Source organism: Oncorhynchus mykiss, chromosome 22 (assembly GCF_013265735.2).
Source record: "Oncorhynchus mykiss isolate Arlee chromosome 22, USDA_OmykA_1.1, whole genome shotgun sequence".
Classification (NCBI taxonomy): domain Eukaryota; kingdom Metazoa; phylum Chordata; class Actinopteri; order Salmoniformes; family Salmonidae; genus Oncorhynchus; species Oncorhynchus mykiss.
Genome location: NC_048586.1, coordinates 6,122,345 through 6,149,414, shown reverse-complemented (window position 1 = coordinate 6,149,414; position 27,070 = coordinate 6,122,345). Strand labels below are relative to the sequence as shown.

Below are 27,070 nucleotides of genomic sequence, written 5' to 3'. Positions count from 1 at the left end.
CAACTTATTAGGTTCATTGAGAAACTATTTAAACGGTGAAAAACTCCTTCATTACTACAGATGCCCTTTCAGAACACTGGTTGATAGGGACCAATGCAGCGGTCTATTGCCTAGTTATCAGTATTTAAAAGTTTTTCTCCATGTCTCTCTCTCTCCCTCTTTTTCATTGTCTTTCTCTTTCCTCTCCTCTTTCACTCTATTCCCTTACAATTCTTCCTCTCTTTCGGCCTTTGTAAGAAGCTTAGTAAACTTTTTTTTTGTCAAATAGTACCTGTAATGTATAGTTCATATTATGGCCTCTTGTAGCCCAATCTTTATGCTGTGTGTGTTAGCACATGCTTGTGTGTGTATGTGTTTGTGTGTGTGCACATGTGGACATATGAGTATTGTGTCTGATGTGTGGGTTGAATAATTGCGGGACAAACATTGCATTTAAGTTCATTGAAATACCATAGTTGAACTAAAGGATTTATAAAATTATCATTCAGAAACCACAGCGATATGGATTCCCAAATATGAATTCAATTTCAATTGATCTCCCATAGTCAATACAGACCTAAAGACCTAAAAGCTAATTTGTACAATATAGCTAATAAAAAAAATGCCTCCAGTACAAGACTAATCACAATAAATGTAAACGTGCGGGGTGGATGGGGCTATCTTTCGCTGGATATCTGGGAACAGATAGTATTTGGCCGGAAGAGAGGTGTCTGTATTTGGTCATTCTGCCCCCCCCCCCCCCCCCCCCCCGCACACACACACTTCATATATTGTCAATAAAGGGTGCACATTTACACATACAGTAAGTCTCAGACAATATTAAAACAATGAAGGCCTACACTTGAATTACATAATTTTGATCTAGAGCTACCATTATTTTGTTTATGGTGTCAGTAGGGGTAGTAGTCTAGAGATGGCCATGTTTGATCTTTCACAGCCATTGAACCACATTTTAAAAAAAACTGTGAAAATAAATGTCCTGGTTGTGCTTTTCATGAAAATACTTTGCCATTCCGGCTCCTTTTGTCTCCGCTGACAGAGGCCTGCCGACTCAGTTGCAGCCCCATCGCCATGGTAACGAGGTTAGAGGTTTAGGAATAGGGAGAGAGAGGCCCAGAATGACCAAATACAGACAGCTCCTTGCCGGCAAAATATGTTCTGCTCCCAGATATCTAGTGAAAAATAGCCCCATCCACCCCGCAGGTTGACATTTATTGTGATTAGTCTTGTTCCGGAGGCATTGTTTTATTAGCTATATTGTACAAATGAGCTTTTTGGTCTTAATTTAAAGTAAGGTTTAGGCATTGGGGTTAGGGTTATGTTTAAAATCAGATTTTATGACTTTGTGGCTGTGCCAGCTAGTTACAACTCTACAGTGCTGCCTCCAATACATGAGTCATCCCAATAAATGTTAACTTGCATCCACCCCACACAATTCTGCATTAGGACGAGCGAGGTGTGGCGATTTGATATTGTGAAAATAGTTTGATTAGCATAAATAACTTAGCAGACACTTATCCACAACCTTGGTGTAGCACCACCATGTTCGCACCAAATGAGCCACACAGGCTGCGTTTAGAAAGACAAATTCTGATATTTTTTACACTAAGTGGTCTTTTGACAAATCACATCAGATGTTTTAAGATCAGATCTTTTTCAGAGCTGATTGGTCAAATGACCAATTAGTGAAAAAAATATTAGAATTGGTCTGCCTGTCTAAACACAGCCATTGTGTGTGTGAAAAGTAGTGGTAATAATTTGATGCAAATATTTTTTTCTCACTGTTTCAAGTTATGGAGTGTATGTTATTTATAATAAGGGTTAGCTGAATAAAATCAGACCTCTGAAATTAAAATGGATAGCCCTCCCTTCAGCAAAATATATTTTAACAAAACCCTCCCTGAATGCTTGAAAATAAATTAAGTGACCCTCCCCTATACCCCAAATAATAATAAAAACATAAAGTAGATACTATTTACCCTCACTTCTAGGACAGACTAGAGACTTAGATATGCAGGTTTATAAAACTGTTCTTTGTCCTGAAAGGGATTTTCATAGCACACAAGGCTGCGGGCCAGAAGGTTGTGGGTTCGCAGACCACCATTGACAACAGTAGTGGTTGAAATGCAGTATATACACTTTATATTAAAAGCATTGCATGAATCTATCATCGTATTTGTGGGTCTGAGAAAATGTTGCCTTTTATAAACATTTCAAGCTATTCTACGTCATTTTACATTACTGGAGACCTTAGCAGAATATGTTTTAATACCACACATATTACCAAAATTACAGGCTAAGTATGGAAAGAGAGATAAGCCTATGCGTTCATCTTATCATACTTGTTTGTAACGAAACTATCCCTGTTTGCAAATAATTACATCTGCGACTTCATTATGAATCTAAGCATGGTAATTTGAAAAGGTAGGCCTACCATTCCAATACAGACAGATTAGCCCTACCAATGCAGAAAAGTGTAAGCTTTAACTGCTGGCAACTCATCTTCTGTGGCTTAACCCACCTAAAAGCTGTCTGGGTTTAAACATCTTCCATTTTTACATTAAGTGAATAGCTCAATCAATTGGTACCGACAGAATAAGAGCAGGTTAGCATTTTTCAACATGAATCTTGTTCTGGAGGCAGCTCTGCAGAGTGGCACTGCGCAAAATACCCCTGTATCAAGATCAGACAGGTCTTGATGCACATTCCAATACAGCATTATGTCCATGAGTATCCAAATGTGTACAGGTCCGATACGAACCGTATCAACACTTCAACACACAGTTGGCCACACCGAGAAACAGACCCACTTGTGTCAGAATCCATGAACACATTTGGACACATACATGCTGTGTCAAATGTTTCGAACCACCTTGATACAGTCCATCACTAGCCATTTCATATTCGTTGACACATCCTAACATCTCAAAAGTAAGCATTTAATCCCTTTTTGAATAAATGTATTGTACATTTTAATGTACCTTTTAAATTAAGGGTGCTCATCACCATGAACCCAGACCTTCAGAGTTACAGACCAGGACTTGTATTATTGATTCACAATGTGCTCTTTAAAAAAGAGATAAAAAAATAAATGTTCATATCAAGTCTGTCAATCAAATTACAACATTTAAGTCCTAGGCCAGACAGTGACAGTGGTACTTTCAAATACTTTTTCAAGCACTAATATGTATTTTGAAGGACCATCAATTTGTAATAGTTCATATTATGCCATTTTTTATAGGCGCCACCAGATGACAGTATAACGCCACAACCTCATGAGAAAAAAAAACTAACTTAGTATTCATCACCACCTGACAAGTTCTAATCAATAAACGTTGTTCCACTACTTATTTACCACATACATGAGTGGTAAGTTAGTACTGATGATGTTGTAATTTGAGTAGTGATGAGCAGAGTTTTGGGACATACCTACTGGTGAACACACATTTCCTATTCGCATTACTACACAATTCCAGCCAAATTACTGTTTTATTGGGCATTTGGGAATATACTACTTAATAGCTATGAAAAAGCGTTTTGCTTCCGACTGGCAGCTTTAGTGTCGCCAGTCCGGAGAAGGGTGGGCTGTATGAGGAAAACGGACCATGAACGGCCACCAGAACAGCAGAAGCACGGCTGCGGCTTGATAAGGTGGAATATACACATTTTTTGCACATTACACAGTGTGGGTTGGTTGGGTCCAGTGATGTAGTTGTAAAAAAGTGGGTTAACTATACTTAACGAAAATATTAAACGCAACATGTAAAGTGTTGGTCGCATGTTTCATGAGCTGAAATAAAATATTCTAGAAATGTTCCATACGCACAAAAGGCAGGATTTAACCTACATTTTCCCGGAATTTTAGCTATCGATGTGACGTTTGGCTGCGCCTAATCAGTCAGTTCTGTACCTGCCTGGCTGAGTGGCAGTGTGGGTGTAATGAGTGAGCTCGCCTGACAACCACAGAGCGAAACACGTAAGGAAATGAAACTTGGTGGTCTGTCTGGAAACGTATTTGCAAGACCAATACATTTTTCAAATATTTTTCATAAACGTATTTGATCTTTATCTGTTCTCTCATTTTACTTCAGAAAATGTCAGATTTTCAAGGTATTCCTGTACTTGAATTTTAGAGTGCCAAATTCAAGTACTTTACCACCTCAAGGACTTTGTGCGAACCCTGCCTACTGTAATTGATGCAGTTAATACTACAAATATGTATTTAAAGCCAGCCTTACCTTAATATTGAATTTGTTTACAATAACAAAAACTACACAAACCTGTTTCACAAATCACAATTTACACCTCCAACATACTAAATAAAGGAAACATTATTTATAGAGCAAAATACATTTCGTAGTCAAGAGCTCTAAACCTAGCTACCTATGTATGAAACCCATTCTGGCAAACTCTGTTACACTGGGTCAAAAGACAGAAGCCCTGTGCCAATTAAATGGAGTAGAACAATTTGGTGTATGTAGCTAGCTAGCTAGCAACTGCAGTTGGCTGTAGTAGAAATAAGGGCTCCTCTGCTGGTAGCTGCCTGCTTACTTCAGGCTGGCTACCATACAGCTGCCTAACGAACTTTAGCTAGCTAGCCAACTAGACAGCATAGATCAAGCCACCACCAGCAGAAAGGAGCTGGTTGTTAGCTATTAGCTTACTAGCCAGCCAGCTAGCTAGCTAACTTTGCACGCTTCCTCAACAAATGGAGCTTACAGATGAACACTAGCCAGCCTTAGTTAACTAGCTAGCAACAACCCCAAACTCCTGCTACATACAAAGTAGCTAGCTAGAATATTTGTATTCATCCCTGATAGTTAGCTGATGTTAGCTAACGTTAGCTAAATCAGTAGCTAGCCAAAAGTTAGCTGGCTAGAAAGCTAGCTCTTCTCATTCAGCTGGATAGCAAACATGAGATGTTTAAGATATTATACCTACTGTATGAATTGTTCCCTTAACTACCTCAGTTCTTTATTAAAATCCTCCAACTTTTTTGAGTCCATTAAAGTCTTCTCGTTGAAATCAAGTCACAGCTTGTGAATAGGCTTGGAATCTTTTTAAAGACAGCGCTTGAAAAATACCAGAGTCAACATTGACTGTTAGAAATGTTATAGGATTTCATCGGATGTACCCTCGGGCGGAGCCTCCTTCCCAACAGCCAATTGCATTACTTGGGGGGAATACTTACAATACTCTAAACTGTCAGACACACTGTATCATATGTGTCAGGATGTATTCAAATATCTGGATTCATTGTGTCAAACACTGCCACCATGTATCAGAATCTGACATAGAATTTGACACATTTCAAGCTGATACATTTAGAAACTGAACTGTTCAGGTCCGAAACATTTGTTGTCAAGAAAAAAATGATACCGTCAGACACACTTTGATACAGGTCGTCTGTCTGTCCTGAATTGCCGGAGCCGCCCGTCTGTCCTGAGCTGCCGGAGCCGCCCGCCAGTCAGGCACTGCCGGAGCCGCCCTTCACTCCGGCGCTGCCGGAGTCTCCCGCCTGTCCGGCGCTGCCGGGATCTCCCGTCCATTCGGGGCCCGCTGCTAGGGTCCCCAGTCCGAGGTCGGCGGCGAGGGTCGCCGCTCTAAAGGCGCCACTGAGGCGGAGAAAGAAGCGGGTAAAGACTATGGTGGAGTGGGGTCCACGTCCCGCGCCAGAGCTGCCACCGCGGACAGGCCCCCACCCAGACCCTCCCCTATAGGTTCAGGTTTTGCAGCCGGAGTCCGCACCTTTGGGGGGGTACTGTCACGTTCTGACCTTAGTTCCTTTGTGATGTCTTTGTTTTAGTATGGTCAGGGCGTGAGTTGGGTGGGCAGTCTATGTTCTTTTTTCTATGATTTGGTATTTCTGTGTTTGGCCTGTTATGGTTCTCAATCAGAGGCAGCTGTCAATTGTTGTCCCTGATTGAGACCCATACTTAGGCAGCCTGTTTTCACCCTTGAGTTGTCGGTGATTCTTTTTCTGTTTAGTGTGGTTTGCACCTGACGGAGCTGTTTTGGTTGTGCTTTTTGTTTCTTTGAATGATAGTGTTCAGTTTAAATAAATAACATGAACAAGTACCACGCTGCGCTTTGGTCCTCACCTTCTTCCACCGACGACCGTTACAGTTACTTTCCAAGCAAAGTAATAGTTTTTTCTCCTTGGCTATCCACTTTTAGAAAAAAGGGTTCTTTGCGTAGACATAGGGTTCTACCAAGAACAGTTTTGATCAGAAGAACCCTTTTTGGAAGACAAGGTTTATTTGAAAGTCATAGGCTGATACCTAGAACCTTTAACATCCTAAGAACTGTTTTTGTAAGAAAGGGTTCTTTGATCATTCTTTGGAAGGCAAGAGGGTTTCTTTGGAAGGCAAGAAGGGTTCTACAAAGAACCAAATATAATATTTCCCAGCATCCTCTATTGCAGTGAGATTTTCAGAATTGTTTATTTTTGTAACGATGTACGCAAGTTCAGGGAGTGAATACATGTCATAAATAAATGAACAAAACAAGAAACACAAACAGAGCACCAACATGAAACAGCAAAATGACGTATCCCCATTTCCCTTTACTTTCTTACCTTGGTACAACACAACTGATTAGCTCAAACCCATTAACGAAATAAATTCCACAAATTAACAAGGCATGCCTGTTAATGGAAATACATTCCAGGTGAATACCTCATGAAGCTGGTTGAGAGAAGATGTCATCAAGGCAAAGGGTGGCTAATTTCAAGAATCTAAAATCTTAAATATTTATTGATTTGTTTAACTATTTGTTTTACTACATGATTCCAGATGCATTATTTCATAGTTTTGATGTCTTCACTATTATTCTACAATGTAGAAAATTGTCAAAATAAAGAAAAACCCTTGAATAAGTAGGTGTGTCCAAACTTTTGACTGGAACAGTATATATATAATGTATTGTCATAAATAAATCATTTTTAAAGGCTAAGGTTGGATCTAGGAAAAAACCTCAGAAGATAAAATGGTTATTGGTAGAACCCTTCATATAGGGTTTTAGGCAGAACCTAGGTAGAACCATACAGGGGGTTATTTGAAGAACCCTACGTAGAGGGTTCTAGATGGAACAATCTGCAAAGGGTTCTACCCAGCACCAAAAACGGTTCTCCTATGCGGACGAATTGAAGAACCCTTTATCATTTTAAAAGGCTAATTGATCATTAGAAAACCCTTTTGCAATTATGTTATCACGGCTGAAAACTGTTGTTCTGAATAAAGAAGCAATAAAACTGGCCTTCTTTAGACTAGTTGAGTATCTGAAGCATCGGCATTTTAGGTTCTATTACATGCTCAAAATGGCCAGAAACAAATAACTTTCTTCTGAAACTCATCAGTATATTCTTCTTCTGAGAATGAAGGATATTCCATGTGAGAAATTGCCAAGAAACTGCTTTTCAACAAAAGGTAGGCCTATGGCATACACATAACCTCTCATACTGCCTCAATTTGAGTCCTGGTTTTAACTTCCCTGAAACAGAGGTAGGCTATTTAATGAGTACGTGGTCGGTGGAGAAATTGGCAGAAAGATCTATGGATAGCAGCCTAGCCTAATTTCCTCTGTCAAACAGGTAGATTTATCTCTTACTTCTTAAATATTAAATAGGACGAAGTAGGCTCCAACACAAAGCCCTCTTGTTGTTTGTAAAGTGTAATTAAAGTGATTAAAGTGAAGACCTTCTCAAATATATCTACTTTCAGCACAAGCTGTCCATTTCTGATTTATTTTGGCACGGCTGCCACTTCAAGTTTCAGAAACATAGCAAGCTATCAAAGTTGATCTCTGGTCCTCTTTCTCATCTTTGCGCTCTCCCTCTCAAACTGAACAGAACAAAGGATGTTCCGTGTGCATGATAGTACATTTTGTAAAAGACTGGGAAAGAAGTACATTTTCTTAGAAATATAACTTTTTCTTGGTGCTTCTCCAAGCATGCACTTCCTATAGCCTAGGATATAGGCTATGGATCATTTGATTGAGGCAACACTAAATAGCCTATAGGCACACTTGATACTGCACGCCTAGGCACACATCAATATATAACCTAATAAGCAACGAATTCTAAAACACTGAGAAATATTGAAATGTCACAAATTCCAAATTCCATAACCCTCCCCTGGACTAATATATATATATATATATATATATATATATATATATATATATATATATATATATATATATATATATATATTTATTAAAAATAATAATTATAATAAAAATATTTAATTAAAAATAATAATAACTAAACCCTCCCCCTGACTGAAATTGAAAAAGCATGACCCTCCCAAATATTCCTCCAGGTTCCCATTCTGTACATTTCGAACCATCCCTTATCATATTCTATTTTCCATACTTTTCTAACCAGAGGGAAGGGAGATGGTGAAATTGATCCTATATTGCTGGCACTTAAAAGTGAAAACATCCTATATTTCTGGAACTGAAAAGTGAAAACAAAGATCGGTTTTAATTGGCACTTTTAGGTCTGTGTTCAGAGGGCATCCTTAACTCATTATTAAATCTAGAATCGCTTGACAAATACTAAAAGGCGAAATGTTCAATAACCTGTAGGCAGGTAGGACAGGGGTCTGACTGGATAGTTCAGAGCTTTTGCTTCTTTCTTTAACCTGTAGGTAACAAATGGTCTATACTTGGCATGTAGCTTGCTCACTTATGTGTGTCACAAATTGCGATATGGCAGAGGGGAATGGTCAGGTTATATGCAAATTGAATACTAATATTTACTTTAGTTAAAAAAGTACTGTTTTGTGGACTGTAGTGTTTATTTGGATAACACTTTAGTATTCTACAGTATACTACAACATTCTATAGAATTCTATAGCAAGTACTGTAGTACACTACAGTAAACTGCAGCAAATTTTCATGAGTCTCTGTCTCCCTGTTTCCCTGTGGTGCCTGTTCAAATCAAATAACTCTGGAATTATTATGGATGAAATGTAATTCTCCGGAGTTGAAGGTATGTGCAGTGTGTGTGCATGCATATGTGCGTGTATCTCTCTGTGTGTGTTTTTGGTTTTATTATCTTTGTGGGGACCACAAGGATAATAAAACAATACAAATTTGGACGAATTGGGACATTTCGCCGGTCCCCACAAGGAAATATGTAATTTTAGGCTTAGGGGTGAGGTTTAGGGTTACAATTAGGGTTATGGTTAGAATTAAGGCTAGGGTTATGAGTTACGGTTAAGGGAAAATGTTATTTTGAATTGGAAACAATTGTTTGTTCTCCACAAGGAAAGTAAAACAAGTGTGTGTGTGTGTGTGTGTGTGTGTGTGTGTGTGTGTGTGTGTGTGTGTGTGTGTGTGTGTGTGTGTGTGTGTGTGTGTGTGTGTGTGTGTGGTGGGGGCATCTGTATTGTGAGCTCAGTCTGTGGGACAGAAAAAGGATCTGCTGTATTATGAAGGGGGTCACCTCTGGGCCATCACTGGCTTTTATAATTTTTTCCCTGTGTATGAAATAATGAAATAGGGCTGACGTGGAACCGAGCCCACCCGGGAAGTGAAGGATATGGAGGGATGAAGGGATTGAACCTGTCTCTATAATGGCGGGATTAGGTGGGTTTAGCGGAGAATAGGGAGAGACAGGTGGGCTAGCATACCGGTTGAGAGGAATTTTAGCAAACAGGGTGACGTGTGGATGGTTAGGTGTGTGTGTGTGTGTGTGTGTGTGTGTGTATGTGTGTGTGTGTGTAAGGCGCATGTATCTGCGAATTCGACTAGATTAAATGTCAAAATGATTGTGACATCCGGACATTTAAAATATACTAGGTTTTATCAATTTCACATACTGTACTAAAAAAAAATATTTTTCTTCATCTCAAATGGCCTACTATTTAGGACGCAAGCATACAGTTGAAGTCGGAAGTTTACATACACTTAGGTTAGACTCATTAAAACTCGTTTTTCAATCACTCCACAAATTTCTTGTTAACAAACTATAGTTTTGGCAAGTCGGTTAGGACATCTACTTTGTGCATGACACAAGTCATTTTCCAACAATTGTTTACAGGCAGATTATTTCACTTATAATTCACTGTATCACAATTCCAGTGTGTCAGAAGTTTACATACATTAAATTGACTGTGCCTATAAACAGCTTGGAAAATTCCAGAAAATTATGTCATGGCTTTAGAAGCTTCTGATAGGCTAATTGACATATTTTTGAGTCAATTGGAGGTGTACCTGTGGATGTATTCCAAGGCCTACCTTCAAAATCAGTGCCTCTGCTTGATATCATGGCAGAATCAAAAGAAATCAGTCAAGACCTCAGAAAAATAATTGTTGACCTCCACAAGTCTGGTTCATCCTTGGGAGCAATTTCCCAACGCCTGAAGTTACCACGTTTGTCTGTACAAACAATAGTACGCAAGTATAAACACCATGGGACCACGCAGCCGTCATACCGCTCAGGAAGGAGACGCGTTCTGTCTCCTAGAGATGAATGTACTTTGGTGTGAAAAGTGAAAATCAATCCCAGAACAACAGCAAAGGACCTTGTGATGATGCTGGAGGAAACCGGTACCAAGTATCTACAGTCGGGAAAACAAGTATTTGATACACTGCCGATTTTGCAGGGTTTCCTACTTACAAAGCATGTAGTCTGTCATTTTTATCTTAAATCTAAAACAACAATCCAGAAAATCACGTTGTATGATTTTTAGGTAATTAATTAGCATTTTATTGCATGACATAAGTATTTGATCACCTACCAACCAGTAAGAATTCCGGCTCTCAAGACCTGTTAGTTTTTCTTTAAGAAGCCCTCCTGTTCTCCACTCATTACCTGTTTTAACTGCACCTGTTTGAACTTGTTACCTGTATAAAAGACACCTGTCCACACACTCAATCAAACAGACTCCAACCTCTCCACAACGGCCAAGACCAGAGAGCTGTGTAAGGACATCGGGGATAAAATTGTAGACCTGCACAAGGCTGGGATGGGCTACAGGACAATAGGCAAGCAGCTTGGTGAGAAGGCAACGACTGTTGGCGCAATTATTAGAAAATGGAAGAAGTTCAAGATGACGGTCAATAACCCTCGGTCTGGGGCTCCATGCAAGATCTCACCTTGTGGGGCATCAATGATCATGAGGAAGGTGAGGGATCAGCCCAGAACTACACGGCAGGACCTGGTCAATGACCTGTAGAGAGCTGGGACCACAGTCTCAAAGAAAACCATTAGTAACACACTTCGCCGTCATGGATTAAAATCCTGCAGCGCACGCAAGGTCCCCTGCTCAAGCCAGCGCATGTCCAGGCCCGTCTGAAGTTTGCCAATGACCATCTGGATGATCCAGAGGAGGAATGGGAGAAGGTAATGTGGTCTGATGAGACAAAAATAGAGCTTTTTGGTCTAAACTCCACTCGCCGTGTTTGGAGGAAGAAGATGGATGAATACAACACCAAGAACACCATCCCAACCATGAAGCATGGAGGTGGAAACATCATTCTTTGGGGATGCTTTTCTACAAAGGGGACAGGATGACTGCACCGTATTGAGGGGAGGATGGGGCCACTTATCGTGAGATCTTGGCCAACAACCTCCTTCCCTCAGTAAGAGCATTGAAGATGGGTCGTGGCTGGGTCTTCCAGCATGACAACGACCCGAAACACACAGCCAGGGCAACTAAGGAGTGGCTCCGTAAGAAGCATCTCAAGGTCCTGGAGTGGCCTAGCCAGTCTCCAGACCTGAACCCAGTAGAAAATCTTTGGAGGGAGCTGAAAGTCCATATTGCCCAGTGACAGCCCCGAAACCTGAAGGATCTGGAGAAGGGGGAGTGGGCCAAAATCCCTGCTGCAGTGTGTGCAAACCTGGTCAAGAACTACAGGAAACGTATGATCTCTGTAATTGCAAACAAAGGTTTCTATACCAAATATTAAGTTCTGCTTTTCTGACATATCAAAAAATTATTGCAGGCAATAAAATGCAAATGAATTACTTAAAAATCATACAATGTGATTTTCTGGATTTTTGTCTCTCACAGTTGAAGTGTACCTATGATAAAAATTACAGACCTCTACATGAGTAGGAAAACCTGCAAAATTGGCAGTGTATCAAATACTTGTTCTCCCCACTGTATATCCACAATAAAACGAGTCCTACATCGACATAACCTGAAAGGTCGCTCAGCAAGGAAGAAGCCACTGCTCCAAAACCACAATAAAAAATAGCCAGACTACGGTTTGCAACTGTACATATGGACAAGATTGTACTTTTTGGAGAAATGTCCTCTGGTCTGATGAAGCAAAAAATAGAACTGTTTGGCCAAAATGACCATCGTTATGTTTGGAGGAAAAAGGGGAAGGCTTGCAAGCTGAAGAACAGCATCCCAATCGTGAAGCACGGGGGTGGTAGCATCATGTTGTGGTGGTGCTTTGCTGCAGGAGGGACTGGTGCACTTCACAAAATAGATGGCATCATGAGTCAGGAAAATTATGTGGATATATTGAAGTCACATCTCAAGACATCAGTCAGGAAGTTAACGCTTTTGTCGCAAACGGGTCTTCCAAATGGACAATGACCCCAAGCGTACTTCCAAAGTTGTGGCAAATTGGCTGAAGGACAACAAAGTCAAGGTATTGGTGTGGCCATCACAAAGCCCTGACCTCAATCCTATAGAAAATGTGTGGGCCGAACTGAAAAAGAATGTGTGCGAGCAAGGAGGCCTACAAACCTGACTCAGTTACACCAGCTCTGTCAGCAGGAATGGGCTAGAATTCATCCAACTTATTTTGGGAAGCTTGTGGAAGGCTACCTGAAAAGTTTGACCCAAGTTGAACAATGTAAAGGCAATGCTACCAAATACTAATTAAGTGTATGTAAACTTCTGATCCACTGGGAATGTGATGAAAGAAAGAAAAGCTGAAATAAATCATTCTCTACTATTATTCTGACATTTCACATTCTTAAAATAAAGTGGTGATCCCAACTGACCTAAGATAGGGAATTTTTACTGTTAAGTGTCAGGAATTGTGAAAAACTGAGTTTAAATGTATTTGGCTAAGGTGTATGTAAACTTCCGACTTCAACTGTAGGTATTTGGACTTGCTATTGCTTCTCAGAATTCAACTTATAGGTTGCACGTTGCATCATAATACTGTTTTGAAGAGTCTCTTGAAGACTGGTGCCCTGAACATTCTACTCAATGCATTCTCAATTGGCGCTAATAGAGATTTTTTCAAGTGCATTATAGTGGCTTGGAAGTACGATGACATTTCTAAAAGGAGGCAAATAATTAGTAGGAAAACCTTTTGTCATCACTGTGATGTCGCCTGATCAGGGATGGGAAAATGGCGGATTTAGAATGTTGATAACAATGGCGTGACGCAACTGAGTGATTGAGTTTCAACCCATGAATTGGTATTTCTTCTCTGAGACTCGCTTCTCAGAACGCCCTACTGACGTTCGGGGAATGCAGAGGTAACTGGAAATTGTTTGCTGGAATGATTCATACTCGTATAAAATGTTATGTTAAACATATTTTAATTATATGATTTTTTTATGTAGCATGTTGTCTCTTAAGTTACCTATTTAGCTTTTTCCTTCTGATGTTCTGATCTCTGGTTCAGCATTTAATAACAAAAACAGAGGCTGATTGATTCGAATCGAAAATAAGTAATTCAATCAGCACAAATTCCAATCCTTTCATCATGAAGCGGACAACTTCAAAGGACCGTATCCAGACTATTTAGTGATATGCTTGCTAGCAAATGGCTAAAAAATATGGCCAACAGTAATAGCCAGGCTTAAGACCCTGCCCTTTAACAGGACTTGAATGGTAATGTAACCTTATGTACTCTTGATAAGACCATCTCCTGCAATACCAACATGTCAACCCAATTCCAACTTCATCCGGCCGAACAAAGCAACACATTTAACCACTCCCCTAATGAAACATCTTTGTTGCAATAATAAACCGAATAAATTAAATGTGTTAATTTCCATGTGTTTGTTCCAGCCTAATAGCCTACGTAACCATGGTGACTGGGATAATGGGCGATTTCTGGTTTAATACAGTGTAATGAGCCTATGTGCTCTCGATTGATGACCCTAAAAGTACCCGCTCCCATTTATTTCCACAGGTCCGCGTTTAGTCCCATTATAGAGCCAACACTCTCTGATCTCTCTGATCTTCCACTTCCTGTCATGTTGTGTCTTGTCTCTGTCCTTTCCCTTCACCCTGTCTCCCTCTGCTGGTCGTTGTTATGTTACCTTTTCTCCCCCGCTTTCCCCCAGCTGTCCCTTGTCTCCTCTAACTACCCGTTCCCCACCTGTTCCCTGTTTCCCTCTGATTAGGTCCCTATATCTCTCTCTGTTTCTGCTCCTGTCCTTGTCGGATTCTTGTTTGTTTGTGTTTCATGCCTGAGCCAGACTATCGTCATGTTTGCTGTAACCTTGTCCTGTCCTGTCGGAATCTGCCGGTCTATCTGAGCCTACCTAAGTTTGGTTATTAAAGAAGCTCTGTTTAAGTTAGTTCGCTTTTGGGTCCTCATTCACTCACCATAACAGAAGAATCCGACCAAGAATGGACCCAGCGACTTCGGATCCTCTCCACTCAGCCGTCGGAATCCAGGGAGCGATGCTAGGCAGACACGAGCAGGAAGTGTCTGCTGCTCGACATGCCGTTGAGACCCTGGCCACCCAAGTCTCCAACCTCACAGAACAGGTTCACCATCTCCGCCTCGATCCACCGGCCACTTCCAGGGCTTTCGAATCTCCGGAGCCCAGAATCAATAACCCGCCGTGTTACTCTGGGGAGCCCACTGAATGCCGCTCGTTCCTCACCCAGTGTGATATTGTGTTTTCTCTCCAGCCCAACACTTACTCCAGGAGCACTGCTCGTGTCGCCTACGTCATATCTCTCCTTATTGGACGGGCTCGTGAGTGGGGCACGGCAATCTGGGAGGCAAGGGCTGAGTGTACTAACCAGTATCAGGACTTTAAGGAGGAGATGATACGGGTTTTTGATCGATCTGTTTTTGGGGAGGAGGCTTCCAGGGCCCTGTCTTCCCTATGTCAAGGTAATCGATCCATAACAGACTACTCTATTGAGTTTCGCACTCTTGCTGCCTCCAGTGGCTGGAACGAGCCGGCTTTGCTCGCTCGTTTTCTGGAGGGTCTCCGCGCAGAGGTAAAGGATGAGATTCTCTCCCGGGAGGTCCCTTCCAGCGTGGATTCCCTGATTGAACTCGCTATTCGCATTGAGCGACGGGTTGATCTGCGTCACCGAGCTCGTGGAAAGGAGCTCGCGTTCTCCGTTGTTCCCCTCTCCGCATCACTACCATCTTCCTCTGCCGGCTCGGGAGCTGAGCCTATGCAGCTGGGAGGTATCCGCATCTCGACTAAGGAGAGGGAACGGAGAATCACCAACCGCCTCTGTCTCTATTGCGGTTCTGCTGGTCATTTTGTCACTTCATGTCCAGTAAAAGCCAGAGCTCATCAGTAAGCGGAGGGCTACTGGTGAGCGCTACTACTCCTGTCTCTCCTTCAAGATCCTGCACTACCTTGTCGGTCCATCTACGCTGGACCGGTTCGTCAGCTTCCTGCAGTGCCTTAATAGACTCTGGGGCGGAGGGCTGTTTTATGGACGAGACCTGGGCTCGGGAACATGACATTCCTCTCAGACAGTTAAGGGAGTCCACGGCCTTGTTCGCCCTGGATGGTAGTCCTCTCCCCAGGATTCAGCGTGAGACGCTACCTTTAACCCTCACTGTTTCTGGTAATCATAGCGAAACCATTTCTTTTTTGATTTTTCGTTCACCTTTTACACCTGTTGTTTTGGGCCATCCCTGGCTAGTTTGTCATAATCCTTCCATTAATTGGTCTAGTAATTCTATCCTCTCCTGGAACGTCTCTTGTCATGTGAAATGTTTAATGTCTGCTATCCCTCCTGTTTCCTCTGTCTCTTCTTCACAGGAGGAGCCTGGTGATTTGACAGGGGTGCCGGAGGAATATCACGATCTGCGCACGGTGTTCAGTCGGTCCAGGGCCACCTCTCTTCCTCCACACCGGTCGTATGATTGTAGTATTGATCTCCTTCCGGGAACCACTCCCCCCCGGGGTAGACTATACTCTCTGTCGGCTCCCGAACGTAAGGCTCTCGAGGATTATTTGTCTGTAGCTCTTGACGCCGGTACCATAGTCCCCTCCTCCTCTCCCGCCGGAGCGGGGTTTTTTTTTGTCAAGAAGAAGGACGGGTCTCTGCGCCCCTGCATAGATTATCGAGGGCTGAATGACATAACAGTTAAGAATCGTTATCCGCTTCCTCTTATGTCTTCAGCCTTCGAGATCCTGCAGGGAGCCAGGTTTTTCACTAAGTTGGACCTTCGTAACGCTTACCATCTCGTGCGCATCAGGGAGGGGGACGAGTGGAAGACGGCGTTTAACACTCCGTTAGGGCACTTTGAATACCGGGTTCTTCCTTTCGGCCTCGCTAACGCTCCAGCTGTCTTTCAGGCATTAGTCAATGATGTCCTGAGAGACATGCTGAACATCTTTGTTTTCGTTTACCTTGACGATATCCTGATTTTTTCACCGTCACTCCAGATTCATGTTCAGCACGTTCGACGTGTCCTCCAGCGCCTTTTAGAGAATTGTCTTTTTGTGAAGGCTGAGAAGTGCACTTTTCATGCCTCCTCCGTCACATTTCTCGGTTCTGTTATTTCCGCTGAAGGCATTAAGATGGATCCCGCTAAAGTCCAAGCTGTCATTGATTGGCCCGTCCCTAAGTCACGCGTCGAGCTGCAGCGCTTTCTCGGCTTCGCGAACTTCTATCGTCGTTTCATCCGTAATTTCGGTCAGGTGGCCGCTCCTCTCACAGCCCTTACTTCTGTCAAGACGTGCTTTAAGTGGTCCGTTTCCGCCCAGGGAGCTTTTGATCTCCTCAAGAATCGTTTTACATCCGCTCCTATCCTTGTTACACCTGACGTCTCTAGACAGTTCGTTGTCGAGGTTGACGCGTCAGAGGTGGGCGTGGGAGCCATTCTTTCTCAGCGCTCCCTCTCTGACGACAAGGTCCACCCATGCGCGTATTTTTCTCATCGCCTGTCGCCGTCGGAACGTAACTATGATGTGGGTAACCGCGAACTGCTCGCCATCCGGTTAGCCCTAGGCGAATGGCGACAGTGGTTGGAGGGGGCGACCGTTCCTTTTGTCGTTTGGACTGACCATAGGAACCTTGAGTACATCCGTTCTGCCAAACGACTTAATGCGCGTCAGGCGCGTTGGGCGCTGTTTTTCGCTCGTTTCGAGTTCGTTATTTCTTATCGTCCGGGCTCTAAGAACACCAAGCCTGATGCTTTGTCTCGTCTCTTCAGTTCTTCAGTAGCCTCCACTGACCCCGAGGGGATTCTCCCTGAGGGGCGTGTTGTCGGGTTGACTGTCTGGGGAATTGAGAGGCAGGTAAAACAAGCGCTCACTCACACTCCGTCGCCGCGCGCTTGTCCTAGGAACCTTCTTTTCGTTCCCGTTCCTACTCGTCTGGCCGTTCTTCAGTGGGCTCACTCTGCCAAGTTAGCCGGCCACCCTGGCGTTCGGGGTACGCTTGCTTCCATTCGCCAGCGTTTTTGGTGGCCCACCCGGGAGCATGACACGCGTCGTTTCGTGGCTGCTTGTTCGGTCTGCGCGCAGACTAAGTCCGGTAACTCTCCTCCTGCCGGCCGTCTCAGGCCGCTTCCTATTCCCTCTCGACCGTGGTCTCACATCGCCTTAGATTTTGTCACCGGACTGCCTTCGTCAGCGGGGAAGACTGTTATTCTTACGGTTGTCGATAGGTTCTCTAAGGCGGCCCATTTCATTCCCCTTGCTAAGCTTCCTTCTGCTAAAGAGACGGCACAAATCATCATCGAGAATGTTTTCAGAATTCATGGCCTTCCGTCAGACGTCGTTTCGGACAGAGGTCCGCAATTCACGTCTCAATTTTGGAGGGAGTTTTGCCGTTTGATTGGGGCTTCCGTCAGTCTCTCTTCCGGCTTTCACCCCCAGTCTAACGGTCAAGCAGAACGGGCCAATCAGACTATTGGTCGCATCTTACGCAGTCTTTCTTTTCGCAACCCTGCGTCTTGGTCAGAACAGCTCCCCTGGGCAGAATACGCCCACAACTCGCTTCCTTCGTCTGCGACCGGGCTATCTCCTTTTCAGAGTAGCCTCGGGTACCAGCCTCCGCTGTTCTCATCTCAGTTCGCCGAGTCCAGCGTCCCCTCCGCTCAGGCTTTTGTCCAACGTTGCGAGCGCACCTGGAAGAGGGTCAGGTCTGCACTTTGCCGTTATAGGACGCAGACTGTGAGGGCTGCTAATAAGCGTAGAACTAAGAGTCCTAGATATTGTCGCGGTCAGAGAGTTTGGCTCTCCACTCAGAACCTTCCCCTTAAGACGGCTTCTCGCAAGTTGACCCCGCGGTTCATTGGTCCGTTCCGTATTTCTCGGGTCATTAATCCTGTCGCAGTTCGACTTCTTCTTCCGCGATACCTTCGTCGCGTCCACCCGGTCTTCCATGTCTCCTGTATTAAGCCCGTTCTTCGCGCCCCCGCTCGTCTTCCCCCCCCCCCCCCCCATCCTTGTCGAGGGCGCACCCATCTACAGGGTCCGCAGGATTTTGGACATGCGTCCACGGGGCCGTGGTCACCAGTACCTTGTCGATTGGGAGGGGTACGGTCCTGAGGAGAGGAGTTGGGTTCCCTCTCGGGACGTGCTGGACCGTGCGCTGATCGAGGATTTCCTCCGTTGCCGCCAGGTTTCCTCCTCGAGTGCGCCAGGAGGCGCTCGGTGAGTGGGGGGGTACTGTCATGTTGTGTCTTGTCTCTGTCCTTTCCCTTCACCCTGTCTCCCTCTGCTGGTCGTTGTTATGTTACCTTTTCTCCCCCGCTTTCCCCCAGCTGTCCCTTGTCTCCTCTAACTACCCGTTCCCCACCTGTTCCCTGTTTCCCTCTGATTAGGTCCCTATATCTCTCTCTGTTTCTGCTCCTGTCCTTGTCGGATTCTTGTTTGTTTGTGTTTCATGCCTGAGCCAGACTATCGTCATGTTTGCTGTAACCTTGTCCTGTCCTGTCGGAATCTGCCGGTCTATCTGAGCCTACCTAAGTTTGGTTATTAAAGAAGCTCTGTTTAAGTTAGTTCGCTTTTGGGTCCTCATTCACTCACCATAACACTTCCTCCCACTTCTGTCACCATGGAGCAAGGTTAGCTCATTGGAAACACAGGCTGTGTCTGAAATAGCATCCTATTCGCTGTATGGGGCTCTTGTCAAAATTAATGCACTATATAGGGAATAGTGTTCCATTCCATCTATTTAAGCAGCAATATTGTAAGAGTTGATGCTTCCTAATAAGTACCTATGACCACCTGTGTTGATGTCAGTAAGGAGAGAAATAAACAAGTAATTAAAAAATGATTGACAGATGAATATAAGAAAAATGGAATGGAATGGAACTGGTGAAAGAAAACATGCCTATCACACTGTAGTTACTCTGATTTAAGGCAATATAGTGTGGCCAATTACAAACAGCCATCAGATAACATGTTCAATATCACAATTCATTTTGAAGTGTCTGTAGGCAAAACAATAGTAGTGTTACGAGTGTTGTAGGCAACAAACTATCTTTTTCTATTTACTGTAGGTTCATACAAGTGACTCATCATACTCCACACCCAGCTTCTTCCCCTAACTTCTTTGGCTTATCAATAGTAGGTAGTGTAAATTGCTCACCGCACCCACCCATTCCCTGGAAACGCCATGCGTCTCTGTGTTCCATATGTAAACATCTGAAGGCTGTTTATTTACCGGTTTAGCCGCTATCTCTGGAGAAACTAGCGCATCCCTGGAGGTATGAAGGGGAGAACTCCACCGTGATATGTTGAGGGCTGGTTGTTATTTGAAAGGGTAGGAAGTAGGAAGAGTGGGAGTAGTGCTTAGGGAATACCCATGTTGTGAGTTGTTTGTTTATATCTGAAAATAGCGTGTGATAGGACGGGTGGAGAGGGGACGGGGAGGGGGACTGGGGGCTTTGCAGGAGCTAAGAAAGTTGGCGACGATGAAAAGTGTTTATTTGCATTGCAAAGTGAGGATTAAAGTAGGAGTGAAAGGGAGTCTACTTTGGTGTATCGGTTCGAGCAGAGTGGTGTTTGGGATAATGAGGAATTCCTGGTTCAGTTGAGGTGTTTTGAGTGTATTGGTGAACTTTTGTTTGACCTTTGACATTCATGCCAATAAAGCTTTTTTTATTTGAATGGACTCAGTTCCAGTGGACTCTGTTCCAGTGCAGAGTTTCAAATGACGCTTTGGGGAGCTGATGCTTTGTATTTGAATAGAAGGTAATTTGGACACTCTTAATTCAATGTGTTATGGATACTTATACTAAACAAAATTAAAATTGCAGCATGAAAAAATGTCAAAGATTTTACTGAGTTGCAGTACAAGGAAATTAGTCAATTGAAATAATGTCATTAGGCCCTAATCTATGGAGGCACAGACAACCAGAATGAGTTTTCCCCCACAAAAGTGCTGTATTAAAGACAGAAATGCTTATCAGCCGCTTGATGTGTATGTCTCTTGTGTGTGTTCGCAGGTGTTCGCAGGTGGGAAGAGTTAGACAAATTATTTAGCCATTTAGCTTCAGCCGGCTGGTGTGCGACTGTGGCAAAGTTGGTTTTGACTTTGGATAGCCTAGCTCTGGGGATAGTTAGGTACCGTCAACAAATTACACAATGTAAATGGGACAATATGTTCATGTTGCACATCTTTTAGTTAAATCTTTCAATATTTGTAATTGAATTTCTACAATTTATAGTTGATTTTTGTTTTTTAAGTCATTGAAATTTGGAGCTATTGACCTTGAATATTGTCACATGTACATTGTGTAATTTACTGATGGTCCCTAACTAGCCCCATAGGGATGTTGAATGTCAAACCAAATTGACTATGGGCATTACGATTGGGTCGCATGCAGTTGCTCTCCGAATTTATGATTACTTGGGTGCTGCCAGCTGTGGGCAGTACTAAAATAAACCCAACCCATGGTACTCTTCATTCCTTGACATACCATTTTTTCTTTTCATCTCGCAAATCTCAGTTTTGGGACGAGACTTACCTCATGACCAAAATGAACCTATTTACACTTTGAGGTCAATCTTAACTCATATTGATGCCACATAGGCCATTTTCAAAATGAGATGTTTCTTTTAGGGGCAGTTGTTCTTTAAATATGGATTGATGAAGACTTTAGGAGCTAAGGGAACTCTCAATGGGTCATTTTTCACAAGTTTCAGCATCAGCTCATTGTGGGCTTCACTTTGGGGACATGCATATGTATACCTTAGGTGAATATCATTCTCTCCATTATGGAATAAAGATTCAGATTCAGAAAATGTTAATGTCCTCGGAGAGGCAATTCATTTTGCAGCAGTCATAAAAAATATCACATATATAAAAAAGAAAAAAATAGAAATGGATATTTACAAGCAAATAGGCAGGGTAAGGGCAGTTGCATAGGGTAAGTGCTAAGTGTAATTAGTCCAACATTGTGTTAAGTTGCAGACTTGTATTCGGAATAAAACAGTACTTGGCCCTTGTCGTGGCAATTCTAATCAAAGGGGAGAGGGACTGCAGATTATTTTAAATAATACTTTATTATAAGATTTGCAAAAATGGAGAATCAACTATCCACTCAACAGTGCATAGTTGAAAAGCTCAGCGAACAGTGTCGGTTCTCAGCTTTTATAGAGAAGCACATCCTTTTTTAATACGTGGCAGTCAGCAGATAGTGTGTAAAATGCAATTAGTTGTCTGTGCAGATTTAAGATAGCACGAGGTTGATAGCCAGAGGGCTCGACCGTCTAACTGCATTCACAACAACAAATACTGTAATTTGCTCCTTTCTGCAAGTTTCGATACATGTGACTTTCTGTAGATAGTAAACTCACGGGATGTCACATGCTGCGGTCGCCGCACCCAAACGGACCTTAGCTATACACCCAGTCTTATGACTAAGTCCCACAAAGACAAGTTTGTATAAGGTTACAAAAACATGAGCATATAACAAGAGACTATTCTTTAAGCAGTAAAACATGGGATAGCATGACTAAATATGGATTTTTCCATGACATTTCCTCCCTTTTGAGACTACGTCTCAACCTAATAGAAAATTACTTACAGGCATTTTCATTAAACAATCATTAACTTAAGGGAAAAGGAAAAGGAAATACTTTCTTACAATTGTAAATTACCCACGTTGTCATTGAGTTTCTACCCTTCACATAGTACAATTCATTCTCAGAAGGGGGAAAGGAAGAAATGAATTTAAACATCAGTACATACGTTATCACCACACACGGGAATCGCTTTGTTGAGACTGTCCATATTGCCACAGGGTCACCATGTTGGTAGGCCCTTAACCCTACCTTGGGAGCACCATTCACATAACCCCCACCCTGAGCATGGCATATGGACATGATGCACCATTAACTCAATGTTTTATACCTTAGTGTTATGGATTATCATCGTCTTCATCAGACATGTAATCAGACATAGGAAATAAATCAGGTAAATAGGGTTATGAGGCATCTCCTTCTGGGGTCAGTAATGGCATGACAAGAATAGTCTCAATGGATTTGCTGCACAATTTCTTTAAGTTATAATAAGCATTATTGTAAAAAATATAACTAATCCATAAATCAACAAATAAAATATTGTATCTCCTATAACACCAAACAATGACTGAAACCATCCAAACGGATTCCAATTGTTGTCTGGTTGGTGTTCATTTGCGAGATCACCACTGAGCTGGTTGTCCACCCCCTGTTTCCCGGCACTCATCCTTCTGGTGTTTCTTCATGTTCTTCTTTAGTGTTTCAGTTCGTTCTTCCAATGGCACATGTTCAAAGTGGATGGCCCTTGGTAATGGCTCTCACCTGAGCTGCCATTGTCCTTTACAGTCCATTTTGTCTTGTCCCTAACAGTCCACCAGCAGCATGACAGAAGTTGACAGGATCTCTCTCCATGCTCACTCCATGTGGACTCATGTCGCACTCCTGAGAGAAAAGGCATGAGAGAAAAGGCAGCTGGATGCTGTGTACATGTTGCTGGCTCGGACTCAGGTGTCACGGTAGAAATGGTGAAGGACAAGATTGTAGTGAATGCCATTTCTTCAGCCAGTTAGGGTGGTTGAGGTTCACACTGTTCTTGGACAAATCATCCCTGTCATGCATCTAGACACCATCTGTGGTCAACTTCGCCATAACCTCGAAAGAGGTGAGACCAAAACAACAGTTTAAGGCATTTTTGATTCAGAAAACTATTTATCTTATGACAAATTATTACCTTCCCAATTTTCTTACTATAACATTCCTAAAAACAAATGAATAACAACATACTTGTTGAAACCATTTTGCAAATTTGCTTGTACACCCTTGTCATACTGACGACCTCCCTGCAGAGTTATCCCTTACTGAGAAATCCCGACCGTACAGCAGACCCATCCCGACCGTATAGCAGACATTTGTATCAAAACAAGACAACAACGAACCACACAACACAACAACAGCAATACACTTCTTTATATAAACAAGAGGTGGGAAAAACTTTTCTTCCATTCATAGGCAAACATAATTATGCATATTTAACTAATTATGCATACTTACCAAAGGCCCCAGAGGACCAGTAATTAAAAACACTGCCTGTTAAATCAAAAATAACCAAATTAGAATAACAAATCAAATTAGAATGACAGCTCTTAATAACTCCATGAAGAAATCATTGTATCCCATAAAATAGACTAGAGACAGGTGTCCCATATTCAGAGCAGCACTCTCTCCTTGTGTTCCGAATCCCACATAGGACTATTGCTGAATTATAAACTTCTTCCTAATTATTAGAGTTTACATAGATTTAATTCTCACCCACAATGTCTTCAGTCTTTCTAGTGAGGGTGATCAGGCCTCACCTGTGAAGTCAGAACAGAGGGCATAGGTCAGTCAGCCCTATTAAGTATTTTCTTTCCCTTTTCTTTCCCTGTTTTTCCAAAACCATTTAAAATATTTCCATCATTCTGCTTACCTGGTTTACAACAAATCAAACAGGGCAAAAACAAAGAAACCAATGGCCAGGCCTTACTTATTTGGTAGCTCCCTTTACGTCCGGATCTGATACCTTTATACTTTTATAAAACTGCAGAATTTCACTAACTGTTCTCCCAATGCAACATTTCAAAGAGAGAGATAGGGACACTCATCCTCTCCTAAAAGAGAAAATAAATAAACATTTAGTTTGTTTTCACTTTGCGAAATCTTAAACCAATTCACTTACCAATTAATCTACATCTCTGTTTCCTTTAACTCAGAAGCCCTCTCAATCACCATCACCCAGTATATTTCTCTTCCACTCAAACACTTGTTTCCCTCTACAATCTCTACTTTACTCTACCTCCGTCTTCCTGTCTAACGTTTACTTTACCAGGTGAACAAAAAGTTTTAAAATACAGTCAAAACAAACATGATAAGTTCTGTTCACAGGGAGGCCACTTTAATTACTCGTGACATCCTCCCTTTTGTCAATTCTATAAATCTATTTTAGAATAAGACGGAATTGTCACACCTGCTCCCGCTCTCCCTCCCTGGCGCTCGGGGGTGCCGGGTTGCCCAGCACTACGCACTCCTGCCACCATCATTAAGCACACCTGTTTCCCTCGTCACAAGCATCAGAAATTCATTGGACTCACCTGGACTCAATCATCTGTTTTCATTACCTCCCCTATATCTGTCTGTTCCCTAAGTTGTTTCCCCTTTTCAGCATTATTGTCGTATGTCGTTTTGTTATCTTGTTTTGACGCTGTTCCTGTCCTGTTCCATGTCCGTTCTTAATTAAATGTTCTCTCCCTGTACCTGCTTCTCATCATCAGCGTCGGTTCTTACAGAATGCTGAAGCCACCATTTGAAGTATCGGGGAGTGCTGGCTCCCCGATACTGGTCTTGGTGGTGACGTCTGGTCCGGTGCCTCAGCTGGCTTGTCGGGCTTCTACGCCCTATCTGGCTCGATAGGTTTCCTTGCCCTGGTTGGCTCGGCAGGCTCCCATCCCACGTCAAGCCTCAGCCGGATTGTCAAAGCACCTCATTTAGTAATGTCCATTGCGCACCCCATGACAATACTATCTAGCTATCAAATCAATAAACGTTGGGTGTTTGGATAGAATTCAGTTAATGTACTAGCAAGGTCAATGCAATTATATGCTATGCGATTCATAGGGACAGCGTAACCAACAAATTTGCATACATTACGTATAACGTAACTTTATTTGAGAAGTCATTACTTTATAACATTGCTCAACATTTTCTTAACATTTGTTATAACTAGTTTAAATCAATGAATTTGTATTTATGATCAATGAGCATACTTCACAAATAGTACTGTTAGTCCGGTTATGCTGAGTACATCTACTAATCTTGTTTTTATTATTTTTTTATTTTCTGTTGATAGAACAGTGACATCAAAACGCTGATGTATTGAGCTTTAGATTTTTATTTTATGTCATTTTGCCAATTCACAGTAGCATCGGAATTCTTCATTAGATTCAAATTTTCTGCCAGAAGGAAAATGCTACGGAATTTTATCCATAATTAGATTTATTTTTTTTGCTCCCAATATTCGAGCCGAATTGGTGGAATGCTTATGCACTTCTTTTAGTGCCTCTATGGTTTTGCTATAGTTTACCTCTTCCTGACCGTTGCCAGAGTGTTTAGATTTACTCACTCACCGCTCTAATATATGCCAATTTAACTATTTCTGAAGGTAGTGATACCCACTTCCCTGGAGAATAGTTATGGTATTTGTGCCTTTTAATTGGTAATGGAACCTGATACCTTGTATTAGAACCAATACTGAAGATCTGCCAATTTACTACTGGAGAATATGGGAGACCTAATACCAGTCTCACACTTCAAATATCACTGTTGTTGACAACACATGAATTAATCAAAATGAGTGTCCATCATCTGTCCGTATGTTAGGAATTTTATGAATAATGACTAAACAATATCTACATTTTAAATCGAAATATAACTAATTAAACTTATACTTTGTTTTATTATATCTGATTAACAATATGGATTCATAAGTGAGGGATTGTGGAGCCTGAAACAGGGGGTAATTACATTTAAATAAATACCATTCCAGCCAGGTTGGAGGAGATTAGGAGTGAGGGTTTTTAAGTAAGCAGAAAGGGTCTTTAAACTATGGTTGAACCGACGAAACTTAGCTCTGGGGTATTTTAGATAAGGCAGTGAGTGCATTCCTAGGTTTTCCGTTAACTAGAACTGTCAGCTATGTGGTGATCAATAATGGTGAGGGGTCAAGAGTAGCCTAATGGTTAGAGCGTTGGACTAGTAACCGGAAGGTTGCAAGTTCAGACCCCCGAGCTGACAAGGTACAAATCTGTGGTTCTGCCCCTGAACAGGCAATTAACCCACTGTCATTGAAAATAAGAATTTGTTCTTAACTGACTTTCCTAATAAATTCAGTTATATAGTGTGTGCGCTAGTGAGACCGAATTAACATTACCCATTATTGGTAAGACTGGTCTCTTGTCTATTTTATGCAAATAAGAATCTTACAAATTCTCATAAAATAGACTAAGTGAATTCAATTAATGAAAACATATTGGAAATAATGAAATTACAGTAACACAGTAATATGTTTTATATGTCTTGTCAATGGTGAGAAATTTGCGGTGCAGTGTAAGCCAGTCTGTGACACAAAACTGTCTTTCTGTTTCCAATAACTGCGAGCAGTTGAGAAGATATCCTGTAAGTCCCATGCATAGTACCAATCACATGTAATCCCAAATTTACAGAGAAGATCTCTTCCTGAATTTATGATAGACATTGCAGCGGCGCCAGTATCTACTAGAAAATCTATTGACTCACCTTTGCCAAAGAGACAAACCATCGGCTCCTCGCAGGGATTTTGTCACGTTCTGACCTTTATTTCCTTTGTTTTGTCTTGATTTAGTATGGTCAGGGTGTGAGTTGAGGTAGGCAGTCTATGTG

At 42.2% G+C, this 27,070-nt stretch overlaps 1 protein-coding gene and 1 long non-coding RNA gene across 3 annotated transcripts in view; one reads left to right on the top strand and one right to left on the bottom strand.

Annotated features, from left to right (window-relative positions):
- The window catches only part of LOC110501288 (tomoregulin-2), a 144,187-nt gene that overhangs the window by 77,152 nt on the left and 39,965 nt on the right, over positions 1 to 27,070 (top strand). The window lies entirely within an intron of this gene.
- Positions 20,596 to 25,129, bottom strand: LOC118943575. 2 transcript variants are annotated; one of them, XR_005038770.1, is made up of 4 exons: positions 24,748 to 25,129; positions 23,930 to 23,973; positions 23,672 to 23,707; positions 20,596 to 23,272 (listed from the first exon to the last, which is right to left on the bottom strand). It is a non-coding gene; the product is annotated as an uncharacterized LOC118943575 (long non-coding RNA). The 2 variants fall into 2 exon arrangements; XR_005038771.1 differs by having other exon boundaries at positions 20,596 to 23,062.